The following is a 26,059-nucleotide window of genomic DNA, read 5'->3' on the forward strand; positions in this document are numbered from 1 at the left end:
AAATCTGTCTTCTCATACAAATGTCTGTAGCTTCCGAATGGTTTGACCTAAAAACTAGTTTGACCATTCTATGGAAAGGGGAGACTCTCACAAACACAACGCTGTTCTCAGTTTTGCTCTACGACCCCCACAAGTGTCACAGGACTCGTCTGAAGGTAACCTATGTCCCGGTAAAATGACAGATTTTTTAACCAAGGAAGAAATTAATAAATGTTGTGTGATGCTGAACCCACTAGTGCAGAGCACAATGGATTAGCAGTCCATTGCCTTCATCACTCATCCACCTGGTCCTGCGCTCCAGTGGGGCAGTCGCCCCTCCAACCAGTTCCCCAAGATCCGCCGGTCTCAGATTGTTAAAGGCTCTTCAAAAGGGCTCGTCCGGGATTTGAACCCGGGACCTCTCGCACCCAAAGCGAGAATCATACCCCTAGACCAACGAGCCATTTATTTCAAGCCATTGTTTTGCAGTCACCAGCAATGACGGTGAGGATATGGATTGAAGGGTTGATGTTGCCAGGCCACAGTGAATCACGTGAGTGTTGGTGGTATACTTGTGAGCATAGCTATCTTCCAAGCAGTTGACCAGGTTTCAGTTCAAATACTCTGTAATTCATCTGCTGAGTCTTTCAGATTCAATCTTCATTAGCTGTAACAGCAAGAAACAAATTAAGAAAGAGCTAAATGTAGATTTTAACAATTAAAAAGTAGACATCAAAATCAATTGGATCTCATTTCATTTGATCCGATTGACGCACCGGTATGTGAATAAAAAACAAAAAAACATTGGAATCTGTCAGTTTTAAACTAGAAATGTCACGTACTTTGCACTGGATGCTTCTCAATCCTACCATAACTGCTGATGTCACACCTCTGCATCTTTGGTGAAATGTGGCAGAGCGAGAGCAATATTTGTCAAAACATGACACATCCCTAAAATCTGTCTTCTCATACAAATGTCTGTAGCTTCCGAACGGTTTGACCTAAAAACTAGTTTGACCATTCTATGGAAAGGGGAGACTCTCACAAACACAATGCTGTTCTCAGTTTTGCTCTACGACCCCCACAAGTGTCACAGGACTCGTCTGAAGGTTACCTATGTCCCGGTAAAATGACAGATTTTTTAACCAAGGAAGAAATTAATAAATGTTGAGCGATGCTGAACCCACTAGTGCAGAGAACAATGGATTAGCAGTCCATTGCCTTCATCACTCATCCACCTGGTCCTGCGCTCCAGTGGTGGCAGTCGCCCCTCCAACCAGTTCCCCAAGATCCGCCTGTCTCAGATTGTTAAAGGCTCTTCAAAAGGGCTCGTCCGGGATTTGAACCCGGGACCTCTCGCACCCAAAGCGAGAATCATACCCCTAGACCAACGAGCCATTTATTTCAAGCCATTGTTTTGCAGTCGCCAGCAATGACGGTGAGGATATGGATTGAAGGGTTGATGTTGCCAAGCCACAGTGAATCACGTGAGTGTTGGTGGTATACTTGTGAGCATAGCTATCTTCCAAGCAGTTGACCAGGTTTCAGTTCAAATACTCTGTAATTCATCTGCTGAGTCTTTCAGATTCAATCTTCATTAGCTGTAACAGCAAGAAACAAATTAAGAAAGAGCTAAATGTAGATTTTAACAATTAAAAAGTAGACATCAAAATCAATTGGATCTCATTTCATTTGATCCGATTGACGCACCGGTATGTGAATAAAAAAACAAAAAAACATTGGAATCTGTCAGTTTTAAACTAGAAATGTCATACTTTGCACTGGATGCTTCTCAATCCTACCATAACTGCTGATGTCACACCTCTGCATCTTTGGTGAAATGTGGCAGAGCGAGAGCAATATTTGTCAAAACATGACACATCCCTAAAATCTGTCTTCTCATACAAATGTCTGTAGCTTCCGAATGGTTTGACCATGCTATGGAAAGGGGAGACTCTCACAAACACAATGCTGTTCTCAGTTTTGCTCTACGACCCCCACAAGTGTCACAGGACTCGTCTGAAGGTAACCTATGTCCCGGTAAAATGACAGACTTTTTAACCAAGGAAGAAATTAATAAATGTTGAGCGATGCTGAACCCACTAGTGCAGAGAACAATGGATTAGCAGTCCATTGCCTTCATCACTCATCCACCTGGTCCTGCGCTCCAGTGGTGGCAGTCGCCCCTCCAACCAGTTTCCCAAGATCCGCCTGTCTCAGATTGTTAAAGGCTCTTCAAAAGGGCTCGTCCGGGATTTGAACCCGGGACCTCTCGCACCCAAAGCGAGAATCATACCCCTAGACCAACGAGCCATTTATTTCAAGCCATTGTTTTGCAGTCGCCAGCAATGACGGTGAGGATATGGATTGAAGGGTTGATGTTGCCAAGCCACAGTGAATCACGTGAGTGTTGGTGGTATACTTGTGAGCATAGCTATCTTCCAAGCAGTTGACCAGGTTTCAGTTCAAATACTCTGTAATTCATCTGCTGAGTCTTTCAGATTCAATCTTCATTAGCTGTAACAGCAAGAAACAAATTAAGAAAGAGCTAAATGTAGATTTTAACAATTAAAAAGTAGACATCAAAATCAATTGGATCTCATTTCATTTGATCCGATTGACGCACCGGTATGTGAATAAAAAACAAAAAAACTTTGGAATCTGTCAGTTTTAAACTAGAAATGTCACGTACTTTGCTGATGTCACACCTCTGCATCTTTGGTGAAATGTGGCAGAGCGAGAGCAATATTTGTCAAAACATGACACATCCCTAAAATCTGTCTTCTCATACAAATGTCTGTAGCTTCCGAATGGTTTGACCTAAAAAAAAGTTTGACCATGCTATGGAAAGGGGAGACTCTCACAAACACAATGCTGTTCTCAGTTTTGCTCTACGACCCCCACAAGTGTCACAGGACTCGTCTGAAGGTAACCTATGTCCCGGTAAAATGACAGACTTTTTGACCAAGGAAGAAATTAATAAATGTTGTGCGATGCTGAACCCACTAGTGCAGAGCACAATGGATTAGCAGTCCATTGCCTTCATCACTCATCCACCTGGTCCTGCGCTCCAGTGGTGGCAGTCGCCCCTCCAACCAGTTCCCAAGATCCGCCTGTCTCAGATTGTTAAAGGCTCTTCAAAAGGGCTCATCCGGGATTTGAACCCGGGACCTCTCGCACCCAAAGCGAGAATCATACCCCTAGACCAACGAGCCATTTATTTCAAGCCATTGTTTTGCAGTCGCCAGCAATGACGGTGAGGATATGGATTGAAGGGTTGATGTTGCCAAGCCACAGTGAATCACGTGAGTGTTGGTGGTATACTTGTGAGCATAGCTATCTTCCAAGCAGTTGACCAGGTTTCAGTTCAAATACTCTGTAATTCATCTGCTGAGTCTTTCAGATTCAATCTTCATTAGCTGTAACAGCAAGAAACAAATTAAGAAAGAGCTAAATGTAGATTTTAACAATTAAAAAGTAGACATCAAAATCAATTGGATCTCATTTCATTTGATCCGATTGACGCACCGGTATGTGAATAAAAAAACAAAAAACTTTGGAATCTGTCAGTTTTAAACTAGAAATGTCACGTACTTTGCACTGGATGCTTCTCAATCCTACCATAACTGCTGATGTCACACCTCTGCATCTTTGGTGAAATGTGGCAGAGCGAGAGCAATATTTGTCAAAACATGACACATCCCTAAAATCTGTCTTCTCATACAAATGTCTGTAGCTTCCGAATGGTTTGACCTAAAAACTAGTTTGACCATTCTATGGAAAGGGAGACTCTCACAAACACAATGCTGTTCTCAGTTTTGCTCTACGACCCCCACAAGTGTCACAGGACTCGTCTGAAGGTTACCTATGTCCCGGTAAAATGACAGATTTTTTAACCAAGGAAGAAATTAATAAATGTTGAGCGATGCTGAACCCACTAGTGCAGAGAACAATGGATTAGCAGTCCATTGCCTTCATCACTCATCCACCTGGTCCTGCGCTCCAGTGGTGGCAGTCGCCCCTCCAACCAGTTTCCCAAGATCCGCCTGTCTCAGATTGTTAAAGGCTCTTCAAAAGGGCTCGTCCGGGATTTGAACCCGGGACCTCTCGCACCCAAAGCGAGAATCATACCCCTAGACCAACGAGCCATTTATTTCAAGCCATTGTTTTGCAGTCGCCAGCAATGACGGTGAGGATATGGATTGAAGGGTTGATGTTGCCAAGCCACAGTGAATCACGTGAGTGTTGGTGGTATACTTGTGAGCATAGCTATCTTCCAAGCAGTTGACCAGGTTTCAGTTCAAATACTCTGTAATTCATCTGCTGAGTCTTCAGATTCAATCTTCATTAGCTGTAACAGCAAGAAACAAATTAAGAAAGAGCTAAATGTAGATTTTAACAATTAAAAAGTAGACATCAAAATCAATTGGATCTCATTTCATTTGATCCGATTGACGCACCGGTATGTGAATAAAAAACAAAAAAACATTGGAATCTGTCAGTTTTAAACTAGAAATGTCACGTACTTTGCACTGGATGCTTCTCAATCCTACCATAACTGCTGATGTCACACCTCTGCATCTTTGGTGAAATGTGGCAGAGCGAGAGCAATATTTGTCAAAACATGACACATCCCTAAAATCTGTCTTCTCATACAAATGTCTGTAGCTTCCGAACGGTTTGACCTAAAAACTAGTTTGACCATTCTATGGAAAGGGAGACTCTCACAAACACAATGATGTTCTCAGTTTTGCTCTACGACCCCCACAAGTGTCACAGGACTCGTCTGAAGGTAAACTATGTCACGGTAAAATGACAGACTTTTTGACCAAGGAAGAAATTAATAAATGTTGTGTGATGCTGAGCCCACTAGTGCAGAGCACAATGGATTAGCAGTCCATTGCCTTCATCACTCATCCATCTGGTCCTGCGCTCCAGTGGTGGCAGTCGCCCCTCCAACCAGTTCCCCAAGATCCGCCGGTCTCAGATTGTTAAAGGCTCTTCAAAAGGGCTCTTCCGGGATTTGAACCCGGGACCTCTCGCACCCAAAGCGAGAATCATACCCCTAGACCAACGAGCCATTTATTTCAAGCCATTGTTTTGCAGTCGCCAGCAATGACGGTGAGGATATGGATTGAAGGGTTGATGTTGCCAAGCCACAGTGAATCACGTGAGTGTTGGTGGTATACTTGTGAGCATAGCTATCTTCCAAGCAGTTGACCAGGTTTCAGTTCAAATACTCTGTAATTCATCTGCTGAGTCTTTCAGATTCAATCTTCATTAGCTGTAACAGCAAGAAACAAATTAAGAAAGAGCTAAATGTAGATTTTAACAATTAAAAAGTAGACATCAAAATCAATTGGATCTCATTTCATTTGATCCGATTGACGCACACCGGTATGTGAATAAAAAACAAAAAAACATTGGAATCTGTCAGTTTTAAACTAGAAATGTCACGTACTTTGCACTGGATGCTTCTCAATCCTACCATAACTGCTGATGTCACACCTCTGCATCTTTGGTGAAATGTGGCAGAGCGAGAGCAATATTTGTCAAAACATGACACATCCCTAAAATCTGTCTTCTCATACAAATGTCTGTAGCTTCCGAACGGTTTGACCTAAAAACTAGTTTGACCATTCTATGGAAAGGGAGACTCTCACAAACACAATGCTGTTCTCAGTTTTGCTCTACGACCCCCACAAGTGTCACAGGACTCGTCTGAAGGTAACCTATGTCCCGGTAAAATGACAGATTTTTTAACCAAGGAAGAAATTAATAAATGTTGTGCGATGCTGAACCCACTAGTGCAGAGCACAATGGATTAGCAGTCCATTGCCTTCATCACTCATCCACCTGGTCCTGCGCTCCAGTGGTGGCAGTCGCCCCTCCAACCAGTTCCCCAAGATCCGCCGGTCTCAGATTGTTAAAGGCTCTTCAAAAGGGCTCATCCGGGATTTGAACCCGGGACCTCTCGCACCCAAAGCGAGAATCATACCCCTAGACCAACGAGCCATTTATTTCAAGCCATTGTTTTGCAGACGCCAGCAATGACGGTGAGGATATGGATTGAAGGGTTGATGTTGCCAGGCCACAGTGAATCACGTGAGTGTTGGTGGTATACTTGTGAGCATAGCTATCTTCCAAGCAGTTGACCAGGTTTCAGTTCAAATACTCTGTAATTCATCTGCTGAGTCTTTCAGATTCAATCTTCATTAGCTGTAACAGCAAGAAACAAATTAAGAAAGAGCTAAATGTAGATTTTAACAATTAAAAAGTAGACATCAAAATCAATTGGATCTCATTTCATTTGATCCGATTGGCCACCGGTATGTGAATAAAAAACAAAAAAACATTGGAATCTGTCAGTTTTAAACTAGAAATGTCACGTACTTTGCACTGGATGCTTCTCAATCCTACCATAACTGCTGATGTCACACCTCTGCATCTTTGGTGAAATGTGGCAGAGCGAGAGCAATATTTGTCAAAACATGACACATCCCTAAAATCTGTCTTCTCATACAAATGTCTGTAGCTTCCGAACGGTTTGACCTAAAAACTAGTTTGACCATTCTATGGAAAGGGAGACTCTCACAAACACAATGCTGTTCTCAGTTTTGCTCTACGACCCCCACAAGTGTCACAGGGCTCGTCTGAAGGTAACCTATGTCCCGGTAAAATGACAGACTTTTAAACCAAGGAAGAAATTAATAAATGTTGTGCGATGCTGAACCCACTAGTGCAGAGCACAATGGATTAGCAGTCCATTGCCTTCATCACTCATCCACCTGGTCCTGCGCTCCAGTGGTGGCAGTCGCCCCTCCAACCAGTTCCCCAAGATCCGCCGGTCTCAGATTGTTAAAGTCTCTTCAAAAGGGCTCATCCGGGATTTGAACCCGGGACCTCTCGCACCCAAAGCGAGAATCATACCCCTAGACCAACGAGCCATTTATTTCAATCCATTGTTTTGCAGACGCCAGCAATGACGGTGAGGATATGGATTGAAGGGTTGATGTTGCCAGGCCACAGTGAATCAAGTGAGTGTTGGTGGTATACTTGTGAGCATAGCTATCTTCCAAGCAGTTGACCAGGTTTCAGTTCAAATACTCTGTAATTCATCTGCTGAGTCTTTCAGATTCAATCTTCATTAGCTGTAACAGCAAGAAACAAATTAAGAAAGAGCTAAATGTAGATTTTAACAATTAAAAAGTAGACATCAAAATCAATTGGATCTCATTTCATTTGATCCGATTGACGCACCGGTATGTGAATAAAAAACAAAAAAACATTGGAATCTGTCAGTTTTAAACTAGAAATGTCACGTACTTTGCACTGGATGCTTCTCAATCCTACCATAACTGCTGATGTCACACCTCTGCATCTTTGGTGAAATGTGGCAGAGCGAGAGCAATATTTGTCAAAACATGACACATCCCTAAAATCTGTCTTCTCATACAAATGTCTGTAGCTTCCGAACGGTTTGACCTAAAAACTAGTTTGACCATTCTATGGAAAGGGGAGACTCTCACAAACACAATGCTGTTCTCAGTTTTGCTCTACGACCCCCACAAGTGTCACAGGACTCGTCTGAAGGTAAACTATGTCACGGTAAAATGACAGACTTTTTGACCAAGGAAGAAATTAATAAATGTTGTGTGATGCTGAGCCCACTAGTGCAGAGCACAATGGATTAGCAGTCCATTGCCTTCATCACTCATCCATCTGGTCCTGCGCTCCAGTGGTGGCAGTCGCCCCTCCAACCAGTTCCCCAAGATCCGCCGGTCTCAGATTGTTAAAGGCTCTTCAAAAGGGCTCATCCGGGATTTGAACCCGGGACCTCTCGCACCCAAAGCGAGAATCATACCCCTAGACCAACGAGCCATTTATTTCAAGCCATTGTTTTGCAGTCGCCAGCAATGACGGTGAGGATATGGATTGAAGGGGTTGATGTTGCCAGGCCACAGTGAATCACGTGAGTGTTGGTGGTATACTTGTGAGCATAGCTATCTTCCAAGCAGTTGACCAGGTTTCAGTTCAAATACTCTGTAATTCATCTGCTGAGTCTTTCAGATTCAATCTTCATTAGCTGTAACAGCAAGAAACAAATTAAGAAAGAGCTAAATGTAGATTTTAACAATTAAAAAGTAGACATCAAAATCAATTGGATCTCATTTCATTTGATCCGATTGACGCACCGGTATGTGAATAAAAAACAAAAAAACATTGGAATCTGTCAGTTTTAAACTAGAAATGTCACGTACTTTGCACTGGATGCTTCTCAATCCTACCATAACTGCTGATGTCACACCTCTGCATCTTTGGTGAAATGTGGCAGAGCGAGAGCAATATTTGTCAAAACATGACACATCCCTAAAATCTGTCTTCTCATACAAATGTCTGTAGCTTCCGAACGGTTTGACCTAAAAACTAGTTTGACCATTCTATGGAAAGGGAGACTCTCACAAACACAATGCTGTTCTCAGTTTTGCTCTACGACCCCCACAAGTGTCACAGGGCTCGTCTGAAGGTAACCTATGTCCCGGTAAAATGACAGACTTTTAAACCAAGGAAGAAATTAATAAATGTTGTGCGATGCTGAACCCACTAGTGCAGAGCACAATGGATTAGCAGTCCATTGCCTTCATCACTCATCCACCTGGTCCTGCGCTCCAGTGGTGGCAGTCGCCCCTCCAACCAGTTTCCCAAGATCCGCCTGTCTCAGATTGTTAAAGGCTCTTCAAAAGGGCTCTTCCGGGATTTGAACCCAGGACCTCTCGCACCCAAAGCGAGAATCATACCCCTAGACCAACGAGCCATTTATTTCAAGCCATTGTTTTGCAGTCGCCAGCAATGACGGTGAGGATATGGATTGAAGGGTTGATGTTGCCAGGCCACAGTGAATCACGTGAGTGTTGGTGGTATACTTGTGAGCATAGCTATCTTCCAAGCAGTTGACCAGGTTTCAGTTCAAATACTCTGTAATTCATCTGCTGAGTCTTTCAGATTCAATCTTCATTAAAGCTGTAACAGCAAGAAACAAATTAAGAAAGAGCTAAATGTAGATTTTAACAATTAAAAAGTAGACATCAAAATCAATTGGATCTCATTTCATTTGATCCGATTGACGCACCGGTATGTGAATAAAAAAACAAAAAAACATTGGAATCTGTCAGTTTTAAACTAGAAATGTCACGTACTTTGCACTGGATGCTTCTCAATCCTACCATAACTGCTGATGTCACACCTCTGCATCTTTGGTGAAATGTGGCAGAGCGAGAGCAATATTTGTCAAAACATGACACATCCCTAAAATCTGTCTTCTCATACAAATGTCTGTAGCTTCCGAACGGTTTGACCTAAAAACTAGTTTGACCATTCTATGGAAAGGGGAGACTCTCACAAACACAATGCTGTTCTCAGTTTTGCTCTACGACCCCCACAAGTGTCACAGGACTCGTCTGAAGGTAACCTATGTCCCGGTAAAATGACAGACTTTTAAACCAAGGAAGAAATTAATAAATGTTGTGCGATGCTGAACCCACTAGTGCAGAGCACAATGGATTAGCAGTCCATTGCCTTCATCACTCATCCACCTGGTCCTGCGCTCCAGTGGTGGCAGTCGCCCCTCCAACCAGTTCCCCAAGATCCGCCGGTCTCAGATTGTTAAAGGCTCTTCAAAAGGGCTCATCCGGGATTTGAACCCAGGACCTCTCGCACCCAAAGCGAGAATCATACCCCTAGACCAACGAGCCATTTATTTCAAGCCATTGTTTTGCAGTCGCCAGCAATGACGGTGAGGATATGGATTGAAGGGTTGATGTTGCCAGGCCACAGTGAATCACGTGAGTGTTGGTGGTATACTTGTGAGCATAGCTATCTTCCAAGCAGTTGACCAGGTTTCAGTTCAAATACTCTGTAATTCATCTGCTGAGTCTTTCAGATTCAATCTTCATTAGCTGTAACAGCAAGAAACAAATTAAGAAAGAGCTAAATGTAGATTTTAACAATTAAAAAGTAGACATCAAAATCAATTGGATCTCATTTCATTTGATCCGATTGACGCACCGGTATGTGAATAAAAAACAAAAAAACATTGGAATCTGTCAGTTTTAAACTAGAAATGTCACGTACTTTGCACTGGATGCTTCTCAATCCTACCATAACTGCTGATGTCACACCTCTGCATCTTTGGTGAAATGTGGCAGAGCGAGAGCAATATTTGTCAAAACATGACACATCCCTAAAATCTGTCTTCTCATACAAATGTCTGTAGCTTCCGAACGGTTTGACCTAAAAACTAGTTTGACCATTCTATGGAGAGGGGAGACTCTCACAAACGCAATGCTGTTCTCAGCTTCGCTCTAGGACCCCCACAAGGGTCACGGGGCTCGTCTGAAGGTAACCTATGTCCCGGTAAAATGACAGACTTTTAAACCAAGGAAGAAATTAAGAAATGTTGTGCGATGCTGAACACACTAGTGCAGAGCACAATGGATTAGCAGTCCATTGCCTTCATCACTCATCCACCTGGTCCTGCGCTCCAGTGGTGGCAGTCGCCCCTCCAACCAGTTCCCCAAGATCCGCCGGTCTCAGATTGTTAAAGTAGCTTCAAAAGGGCTCATCCGGGATTTGAACCCGGGACCTCTCGCACCCTAAGCGAGAATCATACCCCTAGACCAACGAGCCATTTATTTCAAGCCATTGTTTTGCAGTCGCCAGCAATGACGGTGAGGATATGGATTGAAGGGTTGATGTTGCCAGGCCACAGTGAATCACGTGAGTGTTGGTGGTATACTTGTGAGCATAGCTATCTTCCAAGCAGTTGACCAGGTTTCAGTTCAAATACTCTGTAATTCATCTGCTGAGTCTTTCAGATTCAATCTTCATTAGCTGTAACAGCAAGAAACAAATTAAGAAAGAGCTAAATGTAGATTTTAACAATTAAAAAGTAGACATCAAAATCAATTGGATCTCATTTCATTTGATCCGATTGACGCACCGGTATGTGAATAAAAAACAAAAAAACATTGGAATCTGTCAGTTTTAAACTAGAAATGTCACGTACTTTGCACTGGATGCTTCTCAATCCTACCATAACTGCTGATGTCACACCTCTGCATCTTTGGTGAAATGTGGCAGAGCGAGAGCAATATTTGTCAAAACATGACACATCCCTAAAATATGTCTTCTCATACAAATGTCTGTAGCTTCTTAAACGGTTTGACCTAAAAACTAGTTTGACCATTCTATGGAAAGGGGAGACTCTCACAAACGCAATGCTGTTCTCAGTTTTGCTCTAGGACCCCCACAAGTGTCACGGGGCTCGTCTGAAGGTAACCTATGTCCCGGTAAAATGACAGACTTTTAAACCAAGGAAGAAATTAAGAAATGTTGTGCGATGCTGAACACACTAGTGCAGAGCACAATGGATTAGCAGTCCATTGCCTTCATCACTCATCCACCTGGTCCTGCGCTCCAGTGGTGGCAGTCGCCCCTCCAACCAGTTCCCCAAGATCCGCCGGTCTCAGATTGTTAAAGTAGCTTCAAAAGGGCTCATCCGGGATTTGAACCCGGGACCTCTCGCACCCTAAGCGAGAATCATACCCCTAGACCAACGAGCCATTTCTTGCAATATATTGTTTTGCAGACACCAGCAATGACGGTGAGGATATGGATTGACGGGTCGATGTTGCCAGGCCACAGTGAATCACGTGAGTGTTGGTGGTATACTTGTGAGCATAGCTATCTTCCAAGCAGTTGACCAGGTTTCAGTTCAAATACTCTGTAATTCATCTGCTGAGTCTTTCAGATTCAATCTTCATTAGCTGTAACAGCAAGAAACAAATTAAGAAAGAGCTAAATGTAGATTTTAACAATTAAAAAGTAGACATCAAAATCAATTGGATCTCATTTCATTTGATCCGATTGACGCACCGGTATGTGAATAAAAAACAAAAAAACATTGGAATCTGTCAGTTTTAAACTAGAAATGTCACGTACTTTGCACTGGATGCTTCTCAATCCTACCATAACTGCTGATGTCACACCTCTGCATCTTTGGTGAAATGTGGCAGAGCGAGAGCAATATTTGTCAAAACATGACACATCCCTAAAATCTGTCTTCTCATACAAATGTCTGTAGCTTCCGAACGGTTTGACCTAAAAACTAGTTTGACCATTCTATGGAAAGGGGAGACTCTCACAAACACAATGCTGTTCTCAGTTTTGCTCTACGACCCCCACAAGTGTCACAGGACTCGTCTGAAGGTAACCTATGTCCCGGTAAAATGACAGATTTTTTAAACCAAGGAAGAAATTAATAAATGTTGTGCGATGCTGAACCCACTAGTGCAGAGCACAATGGATTAGCAGTCCATTGCCTTCATCACTCATCCACCTGGTCCTGCGCTCCAGTGGTGGCAGTCGCCCCTCCAACCAGTTCCCCAAGATCCGCCCGGTCTCAGATTGTTAAAGGCTCTTCAAAAGGGCTCATCCGGGATTTGAACCCGGGACCTCTCGCCCCTAAGCGAGAATCATACCCCTAGACCAACGAGCCATTTCTTGCAATATATTGTTTTGCAGACACCAGCAATGACGGTGAGGATATGGATTGAAGGGTTGATGTTGCCAAGCCACAGTGAATCACGTGAGTGTTGGTGGTATACTTGTGAGCATAGCTATCTTCCAAGCAGTTGACCAGGTTTCAGTTCAAATACTCTGTAATTCATCTGCTGAGTCTTTCAGATTCAATCTTCATTAGCTGTAACAGCAAGAAACAAATTAAGAAAGAGCTAAATGTAGATTTTAACAATTAAAAAGTAGACATCAAAATCAATTGGATCTCATTTCATTTGATCCGATTGACGCACCGGTATGTGAATAAAAAACAAAAAAACATTGGAATCTGTCAGTTTTAAACTAGAAATGTCACGTACTTTGCACTGGATGCTTCTCAATCCTACCATAACTGCTGATGTCACACCTCTGCATCTTTGGTGAAATGTGGCAGAGCGAGAGCAATATTTGTCAAAACATGACACATCCCTAAAATCTGTCTTCTCATACAAATGTCTGTAGCTTCCGAACGGTTTGACCTAAAAACTAGTTTGACCATTCTATGGAAAGGGGAGACTCTCACAAACACAATGCTGTTCTCAGTTTTGCTCTACGACCCCCACAAGGGTCACGGGGCTCGTCTGAAGGTAACCTATGTCCCGGTAAAATGACAGATTTTTAAACCAAGGAAGAAATGAATAAATGTTGTGCGATGCTGAACCCACTAGTGCAGAGCACAATGGATTAGCAGTCCATTGCCTTCATCACTCATCCACCTGGTCCTGCGCTCCAGTGGTGGCAGTCGCCCCTCCAACCAGTTCCCCAAGATCCGCCGGTCTCAGATTGTTAAAGTAGCTTCAAAAGGGCTCATCCGGGATTTGAACCCGGGACCTCTCGCACCCTAAGCGAGAATCATACCCCTAGACCAACGAGCCATTTATTTCAAGCCATTGTTTTGCAGTCGCCAGCAATGACGGTGAGGATATGGATTGAAGGGTCGATGTTGCCAGGCCACAGTGAATCACGTGAGTGTTGGTGGTATACTTGTGAGCATAGCTATCTTCCAAGCAGTTGACCAGGTTTCAGTTCAAATACTCTGTAATTCATCTGCTGAGTCTTTCAGATTCAATCTTCATTAGCTGTAACAGCAAGAAACAAATTAAGAAAGAGCTAAATGTAGATTTTAACAATTAAAAAGTAGACATCAAAATCAATTGGATCTCATTTCATTTGATCCGATTGACGCACCGGTATGTGAATAAAAAACAAAAAAACATTGGAATCTGTCAGTTTTAAACTAGAAATGTCACGTACTTTGCACTGGATGCTTCTCAATCCTACCATAACTGCTGATGTCACACCTCTGCATCTTTGGTGAAATGTGGCAGAGCGAGAGCAATATTTGTCAAAACATGACACATCCCTAAAATCTGTCTTCTCATACAAATGTCTGTAGCTTCCGAACGGTTTGACCTAAAAACTAGTTTGACCATTCTATGGAGAGGGGAGACTCTCACAAACGCAATGCTGTTCTCAGCTTCGCTCTAGGACCCCCACAAGGGTCACGGGGCTCGTCTGAAGGTAACCTATGTCCCGGTAAAATGACAGACTTTTAAACCAAGGAAGAAATTAAGAAATGTTGTGCGATGCTGAACACACTAGTGCAGAGCACAATGGATTAGCAGTCCATTGCCTTCATCACTCATCCACCTGGTCCTGCGCTCCAGTGGTGGCAGTCGCCCCTCCAACCAGTTCCCCAAGATCCGCCGGTCTCAGATTGTTAAAGTAGCTTCAAAAGGGCTCATCCGGGATTTGAACCCGGGACCTCTCGCACCCTAAGCGAGAATCATACCCCTAGACCAACGAGCCATTTCTTGCAATATATTGTTTTGCAGACACCAGCAATGACGGTGAGGATATGGATTGAAGGGTCGATGTTGCCAGGCCACAGTGAATCACGTGAGTGTTGGTGGTATACTTGTGAGCATAGCTATCTTCCAAGCAGTTGACCAGGTTTCAGTTCAAATACTCTGTAATTCATCTGCTGAGTCTTTCAGATTCAATCTTCATTAGCTGTAACAGCAAGAAACAAATTAAGAAAGAGCTAAATGTAGATTTTAACAATTAAAAAGTAGACATCAAAATCAATTGGATCTCATTTCATTTGATCCGATTGACGCACCGGTATGTGAATAAAAAACAAAAAAACATTGGAATCTGTCAGTTTTAAACTAGAAATGTCACGTACTTTGCACTGGATGCTTCTCAATCCTACCATAACTGCTGATGTCACACCTCTGCATCTTTGGTGAAATGTGGCAGAGCGAGAGCAATATTTGTCAAAACATGACACATCCCTAAAATCTGTCTTCTCATACAAATGTCTGTAGCTTCCGAACGGTTTGACCTAAAAACTAGTTTGACCATTCTATGGAAAGGGGAGACTCTCACAAACACAATGATGTTCTCAGTTTTGCTCTACGACCCCCACAAGTGTCACAGGACTCGTCTGAAGGTAAACTATGTCACGGTAAAATGACAGACTTTTTGACCAAGGAAGAAATTAATAAATGTTGTGTGATGCTGAGCCCACTAGTGCAGAGCACAATGGATTAGCAGTCCATTGCCTTCATCACTCATCCATCTGGTCCTGCGCTCCAGTGGTGGCAGTCGCCCCTCCAACCAGTTCCCCAAGATCCGCCGGTCTCAGATTGTTAAAGGCTCTTCAAAAGGGCTCATCCGGGATTTGAACCCGGGACCTCTCGCACCCTAAGCGAGAATCATACCCCTAGACCAACGAGCCATTTATTTCAAGCCATTGTTTTGCAGTCGCCAGCAATGACGGTGAGGATATGGATTGAAGGGTCGATGTTGCCAGGCCACAGTGAATCACGTGAGTGTTGGTGGTATACTTGTGAGCATAGCTATCTTCCAAGCAGTTGACCAGGTTTCAGTTCAAATACTCTGTAATTCATCTGCTGAGTCTTTCAGATTCAATCTTCATTAGCTGTAACAGCAAGAAACAAATTAAGAAAGAGCTAAATGTAGATTTTAACAATTAAAAAGTAGACATCAAAATCAATTGGATCTCATTTCATTTGATCCGATTGACGCACCGGTATGTGAATAAAAAACAAAAAAACATTGGAATCTGTCAGTTTTAAACTAGAAATGTCACGTACTTTGCACTGGATGCTTCTCAATCCTACCATAACTGCTGATGTCACACCTCTGCATCTTTGGTGAAATGTGGCAGAGCGAGAGCAATATTTGTCAAAACATGACACATCCCTAAAATCTGTCTTCTCATACAAATGTCTGTAGCTTCCGAACGGTTTGACCTAAAAACTAGTTTGACCATTCTATGGAAAGGGGAGACTCTCACAAACACAATGCTGTTCTCAGTTTTGCTCTACGACCCCCACAAGTGTCACAGGACTCGTCTGAAGGTAACCTATGTCCCGGTAAAATGACAGACTTTTAAACCAAGGAAGAAATTAATAAATGTTGTGCGATGCTGAACCCTAGTGCAGAGCACAATGGATTAGCAGTCCATTGCCTTCATCACTCATCCACCTGGTCCTGCGCTCCAGTGGTGGCAGTCGCCCCTCCAACCAGTTCCCCAAGATCCGCCGGTCTCAGATTGTTAAAGTAGCTTCAAAAGGGCTCATCCGGGATTTGAACCCGGGACCTCTCGCACCCTAAGCGAGAATCATACCCCTAGACCAACGAGCCATTTCTTGCAATACATTGTTTTGCAGACGCCAGCAATGACGGTGAGGATATGGATTGACGGGTCGATGTTGCCAGGCCACAGTGAATCACGTGAGTGTTGGAGGTACACTTGTGAGCATAGCTATCTTCCAAGCAGTTGACCAGGTTTCAGTTCAAATACTCTGTAATTCATCTGCTGAGTCTTTCAGATTCAATCTTCATGAGCTGTAACAGCAAGAAACAAATTAAGAAAGAGCTAAATGTAGATTTTAACAATTAAAAAGTAGACATCAAAATCAATTGGATCTCATTTCATTTGATCCGATTGACGCACCGGTATGTGAATAAAAAACAAAAAAACATTGGAATCTGTCAGTTTTAAACTAGAAATGTCACGTACTTTGCACTGGATGCTTCTCAATCCTACCATAACTGCTGATGTCACACCTCTGCATCTTTGGTGAAATGTGGCAGAGCGAGAGCAATATTTGTCAAAACATGACACATCCCTAAAATCTGTCTTCTCATACAAATGTCTGTAGCTTCCGAACGGTTTGACCTAAAAACTAGTTTGACCATTCTATGGAAAGGGGAGACTCTCACAAACACAATGCTGTTCTCAGTTTTGCTCTACGACCCCCACAAGTGTCACAGGACTCGTCTGAAGGTAAACTATGTCCCGGTAAAATGACAGACTTTTAAACCAAGGAAGAAATTAATAAATGTTGTGCGATGCTGAACCCACTAGTGCAGAGCACAATGGATTAGCAGTCCATTGCCTTCATCACTCATCCACCTGGTCCTGCGCTCCAGTGGTGGCAGTCGCCCCTCCAACCAGTTCCCCAAGATCCGCCGGTCTCAGATTGTTAAAGTAGCTTCAAAAGGGCTCATCCGGGATTTGAACCCGGGACCTCTCGCACCCTAAGCGAGAATCATACCCCTAGACCAACGAGCCATTTATTTCAAGCCATTGTTTTGCAGTCGCCAGCAATGACGGTGAGGATATGGATTGAAGGGTCGATGTTGCCAGGCCACAGTGAATCACGTGAGTGTTGGTGGTATACTTGTGAGCATAGCTATCTTCCAAGCAGTTGACCAGGTTTCAGTTCAAATACTCTGTAATTCATCTGCTGAGTCTTTCAGATTCAATCTTCATTAGCTGTAACAGCAAGAAACAAATTAAGAAAGAGCTAAATGTAGATTTTAACAATTAAAAAGTAGACATCAAAATCAATTGGATCTCATTTCATTTGATCCGATTGACGCACCGGTATGTGAATAAAAAACAAAAAAACATTGGAATCTGTCAGTTTTAAACTAGAAATGTCACGTACTTTGCACTGGATGCTTCTCAATCCTACCATAACTGCTGATGTCACACCTCTGCATCTTTGGTGAAATGTGGCAGAGCGAGAGCAATATTTGTCAAAACATGACACATCCCTAAAATCTGTCTTCTCATACAAATGTCTGTAGCTTCCGAACGGTTTGACCTAAAAACTAGTTTGACCATTCTATGGAAAGGGGAGACTCTCACAAACGCAATGCTGTTCTCAGCTTCGCTCTAGGACCCCCACAAGTGTCACAGGACTCGTCTGAAGGTAACCTATGTCCCGGTAAAATGACAGATTTTTTAAACCAAGGAAGAAATGAATAAATGTTGTGCGATGCTGAACCCACTAGTGCAGAGCACAATGGATTAGCAGTCCATTGCCTTCATCACTCATCCACCTGGTCCTGCGCTCCAGTGGTGGCAGTCGCCCCTCCAACCAGTTCCCCAAGATCCGCCGGTCTCAGATTGTTAAAGTAGCTTCAAAAGGGCTCATCCGGGATTTGAACCCGGGACCTCTCGCACCCTAAGCGAGAATCATACCCCTAGACCAACGAGCCATTTCTTGCAATATATTGTTTTGCAGACGCCAGCAATGACGGTGAGGATATGGATTGACGGGTCGATGTTGCCAGGCCACAGTGAATCACGTGAGTGTTGGAGGTATACTTGTGAGCATAGCTATCTTCCAAGCAGTTGACCAGGTTTCAGTTCAAATACTCTGTAATTCATCTGCTGAGTCTTTCAGATTCAATCTTCATGAGCTGTAACAGCAAGAAACAAATTAAGAAAGAGCTAAATGTAGATTTTAACAATTAAAAAGTAGACATCAAAATCAATTGGATCTCATTTCATTTGATCCGATTGACGCACCGGTATGTGAATAAAAAACAAAAAAACATTGGAATCTGTCAGTTTTAAACTAGAAATGTCACGTACTTTGCACTGGATGCTTCTCAATCCTACCATAACTGCTGATGTCACACCTCTGCATCTTTGGTGAAATGTGGCAGAGCGAGAGCAATATTTGTCAAAACATGACACATCCCTAAAATCTGTCTTCTCATACAAATGTCTGTAGCTTCCGAACGGTTTGACCTAAAAACTAGTTTGACCATTCTATGGAAAGGGGAGACTCTCACAAACGCAATGCTGTTCTCAGCTTCGCTCTAGGACCCCCACAAGGGTCACGGGGCTCGTCTGAAGGTAACCTATGTCCCGGTAAAATGACAGACTTTTAAACCAAGGAAGAAATGAATAAATGTTGTGCGATGCTGAACCCACTAGTGCAGAGCACAATGGATTAGCAGTCCATTGCCTTCATCACTCATCCACCTGGTCCTGCGCTCCAGTGGTGGCAGTCGCCCCTCCAACCAGTTCCCCAAGATCCGCCGGTCTCAGATTGTTAAAGTAGCTTCAAAAGGGCTCATCCGGGATTTGAACCCGGGACCTCTCGCACCCTAAGCGAGAATCATACCCCCCTAGACCAACGAGCCATTTATTTCAAGCCATTGTTTTGCAGTCGCCAGCAATGACGGTGAGGATATGGATTGAAGGGTTGATGTTGCCAGGCCACAGTGAATCACGTGAGTGTTGGTGGTATACTTGTGAGCATAGCTATCTTCCAAGCAGTTGACCAGGTTTCAGTTCAAATACTCTGTAATTCATCTGCTGAGTCTTTCAGATTCAATCTTCATTAGCTGTAACAGCAAGAAACAAATTAAGAAAGAGCTAAATGTAGATTTTAACAATTAAAAAGTAGACATCAAAATCAATTGGATCTCATTTCATTTGATCCGATTGACGCACCGGTATGTGAATAAAAACAAAAAAACATTGGAATCTGTCAGTTTTAAACTAGAAATGTCACGTACTTTGCACTGGATGCTTCTCAATCCTACCATAACTGCTGATGTCACACCTCTGCATCTTTGGTGAAATGTGGCAGAGCGAGAGCAATATTTGTCAAAACATGACACATCCCTAAAATCTGTCTTCTCATACAAATGTCTGTAGCTTCCGAATGGTTTGACCTAAAAACTAGTTTGACCATTCTATGGAAGGGGAGACTCTCACAAACACAATGCTGTTCTCAGTTTTGCTCTACGACCCCCACAAGTGTCACAGGACTCGTCTGAAGGTAACCTATGTCCCGGTAAAATGACAGACTTTTAAACCAAGGAAGAAATTAATAAATGTTGTGCGATGCTGAACCCACTAGTGCAGAGCACAATGGATTAGCAGTCCATTGCCTTCATCACTCATCCACCTGGTCCTGCGCTCCAGTGGTGGCAGTCGCCCCTCCAACCAGTTTCCCAAGATCCGCCTGTCTCAGATTGTTAAAGGCTCTTCAAAAGGGCTCATCCGGGATTTGAACCCGGGACCTCTCGCACCCAAAGCGAGAATCATACCCCTAGACCAACGAGCCATTTATTTCAAGCCATTGTTTTGCAGTCGCCAGCAATGACGGTGAGGATATGGATTGAAGGGTTGATGTTGCCAAGCCACAGTGAATCACGTGAGTGTTGGTGGTATACTTGTGAGCATAGCTATCTTCCAAGCAGTTGACCAGGTTTCAGTTCAAATACTCTGTAATTCATCTGCTGAGTCTTTCAGATTCAATCTTCATTAGCTGTAACAGCAAGAAACAAATTAAGAAAGAGCTAAATGTAGATTTTAACAATTAAAAAGTAGACATCAAAATCAATTGGATCTCATTTCATTTGATCCGATTGACGCACCGGTATGTGAATAAAAAAACAAAAAACTTTGGAATCTGTCAGTTTTAAACTAGAAATGTCACGTACTTTGCTGATGTCACACCTCTGCATCTTTGGTGAAATGTGGCAGAGCGAGAGCAATATTTGTCAAAACATGACACATCCCTAAAATCTGTCTTCTCATACAAATGTCTGTAGCTTCCGAATGGTTTGACCTACAAAAAAAGTTTGACCATGCTATGGAAAGGGGAGACTCTCACAAACACAATGCTGTTCTCAGTTTTGCTCTACGACCCCCACAAGTGTCACAGGACTCGTCTGAAGGTTACCTATGTCCCGGTAAAATGACAGATTTTTTAACCAAGGAAGAAATTAATAAATGTTGAGCGATGCTGAACCCACTAGTGCAGAGAACAATGGATTAGCAGTCCATTGCCTTCATCACTCATCCACCTGGTCCTGCGCTCCAGTGGTGGCAGTCGCCCCTCCAACCAGTTTCCCAAGATCCGCCTGTCTCAGATTGTTAAAGGCTCTTCAAAAGGGCTCGTCCGGGATTTGAACCCGGGACCTCTCGCACCCAAAGCGAGAATCATACCCCTAGACCAACGAGCCATTTATTTCAAGCCATTGTTTTGCAGTCGCCAGCAATGACGGTGAGGATATGGATTGAAGGGTTGATGTTGCCAAGCCACAGTGAATCACGTGAGTGTTGGTGGTATACTTGTGAGCATAGCTATCTTCCAAGCAGTTGACCAGGTTTCAGTTCAAATACTCTGTAATTCATCTGCTGAGTCTTTCAGATTCAATCTTCATTGAGCTGTAACAGCAAGAAACAAATTAAGAAAGAGCTAAATGTAGATTTTAACAATTAAAAAGTAGACATCAAAATCAATTGGATCTCATTTCATTTGATCCGATTGACGCACCGGTATGTGAATAAAAAAAACAAAAAAACATTGGAATCTGTCAGTTTTAAACTAGAAATGTCACGTACTTTGCACTGGATGCTTCTCAATCCTACCATAACTGCTGATGTCACACCTCTGCATCTTTGGTGAAATGTGGCAGAGCGAGAGCAATATTTGTCAAAACATGACACATCCCTAAAATCTGTCTTCTCATACAAATGTCTGTAGCTTCCGAATGGTTTGACCCATTCTAAAAACAAAGTTTGACCATTCTATGGAAACGGGGGAGACTCTGACACAAACAAGGAAGAAACAATAAATGTTCTCAGTGCAGAGCACAATGGATTCTTCTCCACGACCCCCACAAGTGTCACAGGACTCGTCTGAAGGACTTACCTATGTCCCGGTAAAATGACAGACATTTTTGGAACCAAGGAAGAAATTAAAAATGTCTGCGATGCTCAACCCACTAGTGCAGAGCACAATGGATTGCAGTCCATTGCCTTCATCACTTCATCCACCTGGTCCTCAGGTGTCTCAGTGGTGGCAGTGCCCCTCCAACCAGTTCCCCAAGATCCGCTGGTCTCAGATTGTTGACATTTCAGCTTTAAAAAAGAGCTAAATGGGATTTTAACAATTAAAAAGGACATCAAAATCAATTGAGATCATACCACTTGACCAACGAGCCATTTACATTTTCAAGCCATTGTTTTGCAGTCTTTAGCAATGAAGATTGAGGATATGGATTGACTCAGCAGATGAATTGCCAGAGTATTTGAACTGAAACCTGGTCAACTGCTTGGAAGATAGCTATGCTCACAAGTATACCTCCAACACTCACGTGATTCACTGTGGCCTGGCAACATCGACCCGTCAATCCATATCCTCACCGTCATTGCTGGCTGTCTGCAAAACAATATATTGCAAGAAATGGCTCGTTGGTCTAGGGGTATGATTCTCGCTTAGGGTGCGAGAGGTCCCGGGTTCAAATCCCGGATGAGCCCTTTTGAAGCTACTTTAACAATCTGAGACCGGCGGATCTTGGGGAACTGGTTGGAGGGGCGACTGCCACCACTGGAGCGCAGGACCAGGTGGATGAGTGATGAAGGCAATGGACTGCTAATCCATTGTGCTCTGCACTAGTGTGTTCAGCATCGCACAACATTTCTTAATTTCTTCCTTGGTTTAAAAGTCTGTCATTTTACCGGGACATAGGTTACCTTCAGACGAGCCCCGTGACCCTTGTGGGGGTCCTAGAGCGAAGCTGAGAACAGCATTGCGTTTGTGAGAGTCTCCCCTCTCCATAGAATGGTCAAACTAGTTTTTAGGTCAAACCGTTCGGAAGCTACAGACATTTGTATGAGAAGACAGATTTTAGGGATGTGTCATGTTTTGACAAATATTGCTCTCGCTCTGCCACATTTCACCAAAGATGCAGAGGTGTGACATCAGCAGTTATGGTAGGATTGAGAAGCATCCAGTGCAAAGATACGTGGTTTCAGATTTTAAAGCTAGCTTCACAAGGGCTCATCCGGGATTTGAACCCGGGACCTCTCGCACCCTAAGCGAGAATCATAACCTTCAGACGAGTCCCGTGACCCTTGTGGGGGTCGTTGAGCAAAACTGAGAACGACATTGTGTTTGTGAGAGTCTCCCCTTTCCATGGAATGGTCAAACGATTTTGTAGGTCAAACAGTTCGGAAGCTACAGCCATTTCTATGAGAAGACTGATTTCAGGGATGTGTCATGTTTTGACTAACATTGCTCTCGCTCTGCCGCATTTCACCAAAGATGCAGAGATGTGACATCAGCGGTGATGGAGGTTTGAGAAGCATCCAGTGCAAAATAAGTCACATTTCTAGTTTAAAACAGACTGATTCCAATGGGGATTTTTATTTTATTCACGTACCGGTGTGTCAATCGGATCAGATGAAATGATATCCAATTGATTTTGATGTCTACTTTTTAATTTTTTTAATCAACATTTAGGTCTTTCTTAATTTGTTTCTTGTTGTTACAGCTAATGAAGAATGAATCTGAAAGACTCAGCAAATGAATTACAGGGTATTTGAACTCAAACCTGGTCAACTGCTTGGAAGATAGCTATGCTCACAAGTATACCACCAACACTCATGTGATTCACTGTGGCCTGGCACAAATCGAACTGTCAATCCAAATCCTCACCGTCATTGCTGGCAACTTGAAAAAAAATTAAAGGAGAAAATGGCTCATTGGTCTAGGGGTATGATTCCCGCTTCAGATGCGAGAGTTCCCGTGTTCAAATCCAGGACGAGACCTTTTGTTGAGCCTTTAACAATCTGAGACAGGCGGTTCTTGGGCAACTGGTTGGAGTGCAGACGAGATGGATGAGTGATAAAGGCTATGGACTGCTAATCCATTGTGCTCTGCACTCCCTGGTTCAGCCTCGCACAACATTTATTAATTTCTTCCTTGGTTAAAAAATCTGTCATTTTAACCTGTACATAGGTTACCTTCAGACGAGTCCCGTGACCATTGTGGGGTTCATAGAGCAAAACTGAGAACGACATTGTGTTTGTGAGAGTCTCCCCTTTCCATGGAATGGTCAAACGATTTTGTAGGTCAAACAGTTCGGAAGCTACAGCCATTTCTATGAGAAGACTGATTCCCGGGATGTGTCATGTTTTGACTAACATTGCTCTCGCTCTGCCGCATTTCACCAAAGATGCAGAGATGTGACATCAGCGGTGATGGAGGTTTCAGAAGCATCCAGTGCAAAATAAGTCACATTTCTAGTTTAAAACAGACTGATTCCAATGGGGATTTTTCTTTTATTCACGTACCGGTGCGTCAATCGGGTCAGATGAAATGATATCCAATTGATTTTGATGTCTACTTTTTAATTTTTTTAATCTACATTTAGCTCTTTCTTAATTTGTTTCTTGGTGTTACAGCTAATGAAGAATGAATCTGAAAGACTCAGCAGATGAAATTACAGAGTAGTTGAACTCAAACCTGGTCAACTGCTTGGAAGATAGCTATGCTCACAAGTATACTACCAACACTCATGTGATTCACTGTGGCCTGGCACAAATGGACCTGTCAATCCAAATCCTCACAGTCATTGCTGGCGACTGCAAAACGTTGTCTTGAAATAAATGGCTTGTTGGTCTAGGGGTATGATTCTCACTTTGGGTGCGAGAGGTCCCAGGTTCAAATCACGGATGATCCCTTTGGTAGAGCCTTTATCTTCCTCAATTTTCTTCACACAACTTTTCAACCCAGTACTGTAAGCTAAACTATATTAGCAAATACACTCGTTCTGGTCCACTTCTGACACCATGTCGTGTTATCAAACATGTATGTGCGTGAGTAAAATAACTGCTAACATTGTATCTTTAAGAAAGCATATTTATTACTAACAAGATGTTGCTTCACATAACAAACAACAAAAGAGAGAGATGCTTCCTCATGAACCCCTACATTCCAACAGGCCCTCATTAGTAAATGGCCAATCAGAACAAAATATGCAAATAACATCACATAAAGAGCATTACATTAATTTCGTTGGTGGTTTCAACTGCATTTTAATGTTGACTTTGCTTAAAGAAAACGGTATCAAGTGAAGTGCTTTATGTATCCTCAGTTCTTGGGTCTCAGGGACTGTCCGAGTGGAAATTTGATATGGAAGTTATGGAACTGCCTCACGTGGATATTGTTATGGGAAAAGTCCTCAATGAAACTAACATTAGGCAAATGGTATATTCATGACCCCATCCGATTTGAGAAAGGCTAATGGGAAACACAACCACTTCTTACCTCAAAAATCGCCTTGCTATTCATGTTGAATAAATGTGTCTGTTAATTTGAACTCAGTAAGATACTAAATCATTCAGTTTATCTTTATCTTCCCTACATCTTGTCAAGGCTAATGTAGACTGTCTGACATGAGATGTAGGCCTATCAGGGGCTATATGCTACCTGCTTTTATTTAAGCAAACCATGGCAAAATTGAATTACAATCATAAACCCAGATTTTAGTCTGTAGCCTATTCCTATTGAAATGACAAGTCAATCTCGCAAATGGGTCATTCATAACGATTTGTTGTCTTAACACTTGGCACATAATAACAGCACAATTGCCAGAAAATAGCCTAACATTCTTTGTTTTAATGTTCGTCCAAGTGTTTCTTGCTAAGAGATTTCGAGATCCTATGTCCAACTTTCAAACTCTTGTCGGATTCTTCCATAGTTATGCATATGAGCAAAGGTGATTTATTTACAATAATATATTTCAATTATAAAAATTAAGCCTTCAATGCTGATTGGCTGAAAGCCATGGTATACCACAGGTATGACAAAACATTACTTTTTAATGTTCTAATTATGTTGGTGACCAGTTTATAATAGCAATAAGGCACCCAGGGGATTTGTGGTGTATGGCCAATATACCACGGCTAACAGCTGTATCCAAGCACTCCGCATTGCGTCATGCATAAGAACAGCCCTTAGCTGTGGTATATTGACCATATACAGTGCATTCGGAAAGTATTCAGGCCCCTTGGCTTTTTCCACATTTTGTTGTGTTACAGCCTTATAACAAAACGGATAAAAAAATGTATTCCCCTCATCAATCTCCACACAATACACCATAATGACAAAGCAAAAACAGTTTAGACATTTTTGCAAATGTACTAATAATAAAAAAACTGAAATATTGTGAATATATAAGTATTCAGACTCTTTACTCAGTACTTTGTTGAAGCACCTTGGGCACCGATTACAGCCTCAAGTCTTCTTGGGTATGATGCTACAAGCATGGCACACCTGTATTTGGGGAGTTTCTCCAATTCTTCTCTACAGATCTTCTCAAG

General features: G+C 42.7%; 23 non-coding genes across 23 annotated transcripts; 1 reads left to right on the forward strand and 22 right to left on the reverse strand.

Annotated features, from left to right (window-relative positions):
* Positions 1–370: 370 nt before the first annotated feature.
* Positions 371–442, reverse strand: trnap-ugg (transfer RNA proline (anticodon UGG)). The gene has a single exon. It is a non-coding gene; the product is annotated as a tRNA-Pro (tRNA).
* An 862-nt stretch (positions 443–1,304) lies between these two features.
* trnap-ugg (transfer RNA proline (anticodon UGG)) lies at positions 1,305–1,376 on the reverse strand. Its single transcript has one exon. It is a non-coding gene; the product is annotated as a tRNA-Pro (tRNA).
* An 844-nt stretch (positions 1,377–2,220) lies between these two features.
* On the reverse strand, positions 2,221–2,292 carry trnap-ugg (transfer RNA proline (anticodon UGG)). Its single transcript has one exon. It is a non-coding gene; the product is annotated as a tRNA-Pro (tRNA).
* An 830-nt stretch (positions 2,293–3,122) lies between these two features.
* Positions 3,123–3,194, reverse strand: trnap-ugg (transfer RNA proline (anticodon UGG)). The gene has a single exon. It is a non-coding gene; the product is annotated as a tRNA-Pro (tRNA).
* An 861-nt stretch (positions 3,195–4,055) lies between these two features.
* Positions 4,056–4,127, reverse strand: trnap-ugg (transfer RNA proline (anticodon UGG)). The gene has a single exon. It is a non-coding gene; the product is annotated as a tRNA-Pro (tRNA).
* Positions 4,128–4,987: 860 nt separating this feature from the next.
* On the reverse strand, positions 4,988–5,059 carry trnap-ugg (transfer RNA proline (anticodon UGG)). Its single transcript has one exon. It is a non-coding gene; the product is annotated as a tRNA-Pro (tRNA).
* Positions 5,060–5,922: 863 nt separating this feature from the next.
* On the reverse strand, positions 5,923–5,994 carry trnap-ugg (transfer RNA proline (anticodon UGG)). The gene has a single exon. It is a non-coding gene; the product is annotated as a tRNA-Pro (tRNA).
* Positions 5,995–6,854: 860 nt separating this feature from the next.
* trnap-ugg (transfer RNA proline (anticodon UGG)) lies at positions 6,855–6,926 on the reverse strand. The gene has a single exon. It is a non-coding gene; the product is annotated as a tRNA-Pro (tRNA).
* An 862-nt stretch (positions 6,927–7,788) lies between these two features.
* On the reverse strand, positions 7,789–7,860 carry trnap-ugg (transfer RNA proline (anticodon UGG)). The gene has a single exon. It is a non-coding gene; the product is annotated as a tRNA-Pro (tRNA).
* An 862-nt stretch (positions 7,861–8,722) lies between these two features.
* Positions 8,723–8,794, reverse strand: trnap-ugg (transfer RNA proline (anticodon UGG)). The gene has a single exon. It is a non-coding gene; the product is annotated as a tRNA-Pro (tRNA).
* Positions 8,795–9,659: 865 nt separating this feature from the next.
* Positions 9,660–9,731, reverse strand: trnap-ugg (transfer RNA proline (anticodon UGG)). The gene has a single exon. It is a non-coding gene; the product is annotated as a tRNA-Pro (tRNA).
* Positions 9,732–10,593: 862 nt separating this feature from the next.
* On the reverse strand, positions 10,594–10,665 carry trnap-agg (transfer RNA proline (anticodon AGG)). The gene has a single exon. It is a non-coding gene; the product is annotated as a tRNA-Pro (tRNA).
* Positions 10,666–11,528: 863 nt separating this feature from the next.
* Positions 11,529–11,600, reverse strand: trnap-agg (transfer RNA proline (anticodon AGG)). Its single transcript has one exon. It is a non-coding gene; the product is annotated as a tRNA-Pro (tRNA).
* A 1,797-nt stretch (positions 11,601–13,397) lies between these two features.
* Positions 13,398–13,469, reverse strand: trnap-agg (transfer RNA proline (anticodon AGG)). The gene has a single exon. It is a non-coding gene; the product is annotated as a tRNA-Pro (tRNA).
* An 862-nt stretch (positions 13,470–14,331) lies between these two features.
* On the reverse strand, positions 14,332–14,403 carry trnap-agg (transfer RNA proline (anticodon AGG)). The gene has a single exon. It is a non-coding gene; the product is annotated as a tRNA-Pro (tRNA).
* An 862-nt stretch (positions 14,404–15,265) lies between these two features.
* On the reverse strand, positions 15,266–15,337 carry trnap-agg (transfer RNA proline (anticodon AGG)). The gene has a single exon. It is a non-coding gene; the product is annotated as a tRNA-Pro (tRNA).
* Positions 15,338–16,197: 860 nt separating this feature from the next.
* On the reverse strand, positions 16,198–16,269 carry trnap-agg (transfer RNA proline (anticodon AGG)). The gene has a single exon. It is a non-coding gene; the product is annotated as a tRNA-Pro (tRNA).
* Positions 16,270–17,131: 862 nt separating this feature from the next.
* On the reverse strand, positions 17,132–17,203 carry trnap-agg (transfer RNA proline (anticodon AGG)). Its single transcript has one exon. It is a non-coding gene; the product is annotated as a tRNA-Pro (tRNA).
* Positions 17,204–18,066: 863 nt separating this feature from the next.
* Positions 18,067–18,138, reverse strand: trnap-agg (transfer RNA proline (anticodon AGG)). Its single transcript has one exon. It is a non-coding gene; the product is annotated as a tRNA-Pro (tRNA).
* An 862-nt stretch (positions 18,139–19,000) lies between these two features.
* On the reverse strand, positions 19,001–19,074 carry trnap-agg (transfer RNA proline (anticodon AGG)). Its single transcript has one exon. It is a non-coding gene; the product is annotated as a tRNA-Pro (tRNA).
* An 860-nt stretch (positions 19,075–19,934) lies between these two features.
* trnap-ugg (transfer RNA proline (anticodon UGG)) lies at positions 19,935–20,006 on the reverse strand. The gene has a single exon. It is a non-coding gene; the product is annotated as a tRNA-Pro (tRNA).
* An 832-nt stretch (positions 20,007–20,838) lies between these two features.
* Positions 20,839–20,910, reverse strand: trnap-ugg (transfer RNA proline (anticodon UGG)). The gene has a single exon. It is a non-coding gene; the product is annotated as a tRNA-Pro (tRNA).
* Positions 20,911–22,138: 1,228 nt separating this feature from the next.
* On the forward strand, positions 22,139–22,210 carry trnap-agg (transfer RNA proline (anticodon AGG)). Its single transcript has one exon. It is a non-coding gene; the product is annotated as a tRNA-Pro (tRNA).
* Positions 22,211–26,059: the final 3,849 nt, after the last annotated feature.

The sequence above is a fragment of the Oncorhynchus masou genome, chromosome 26 (assembly GCF_036934945.1).
Source record: "Oncorhynchus masou masou isolate Uvic2021 chromosome 26, UVic_Omas_1.1, whole genome shotgun sequence".
NCBI classification, from domain to species: domain Eukaryota; kingdom Metazoa; phylum Chordata; class Actinopteri; order Salmoniformes; family Salmonidae; genus Oncorhynchus; species Oncorhynchus masou.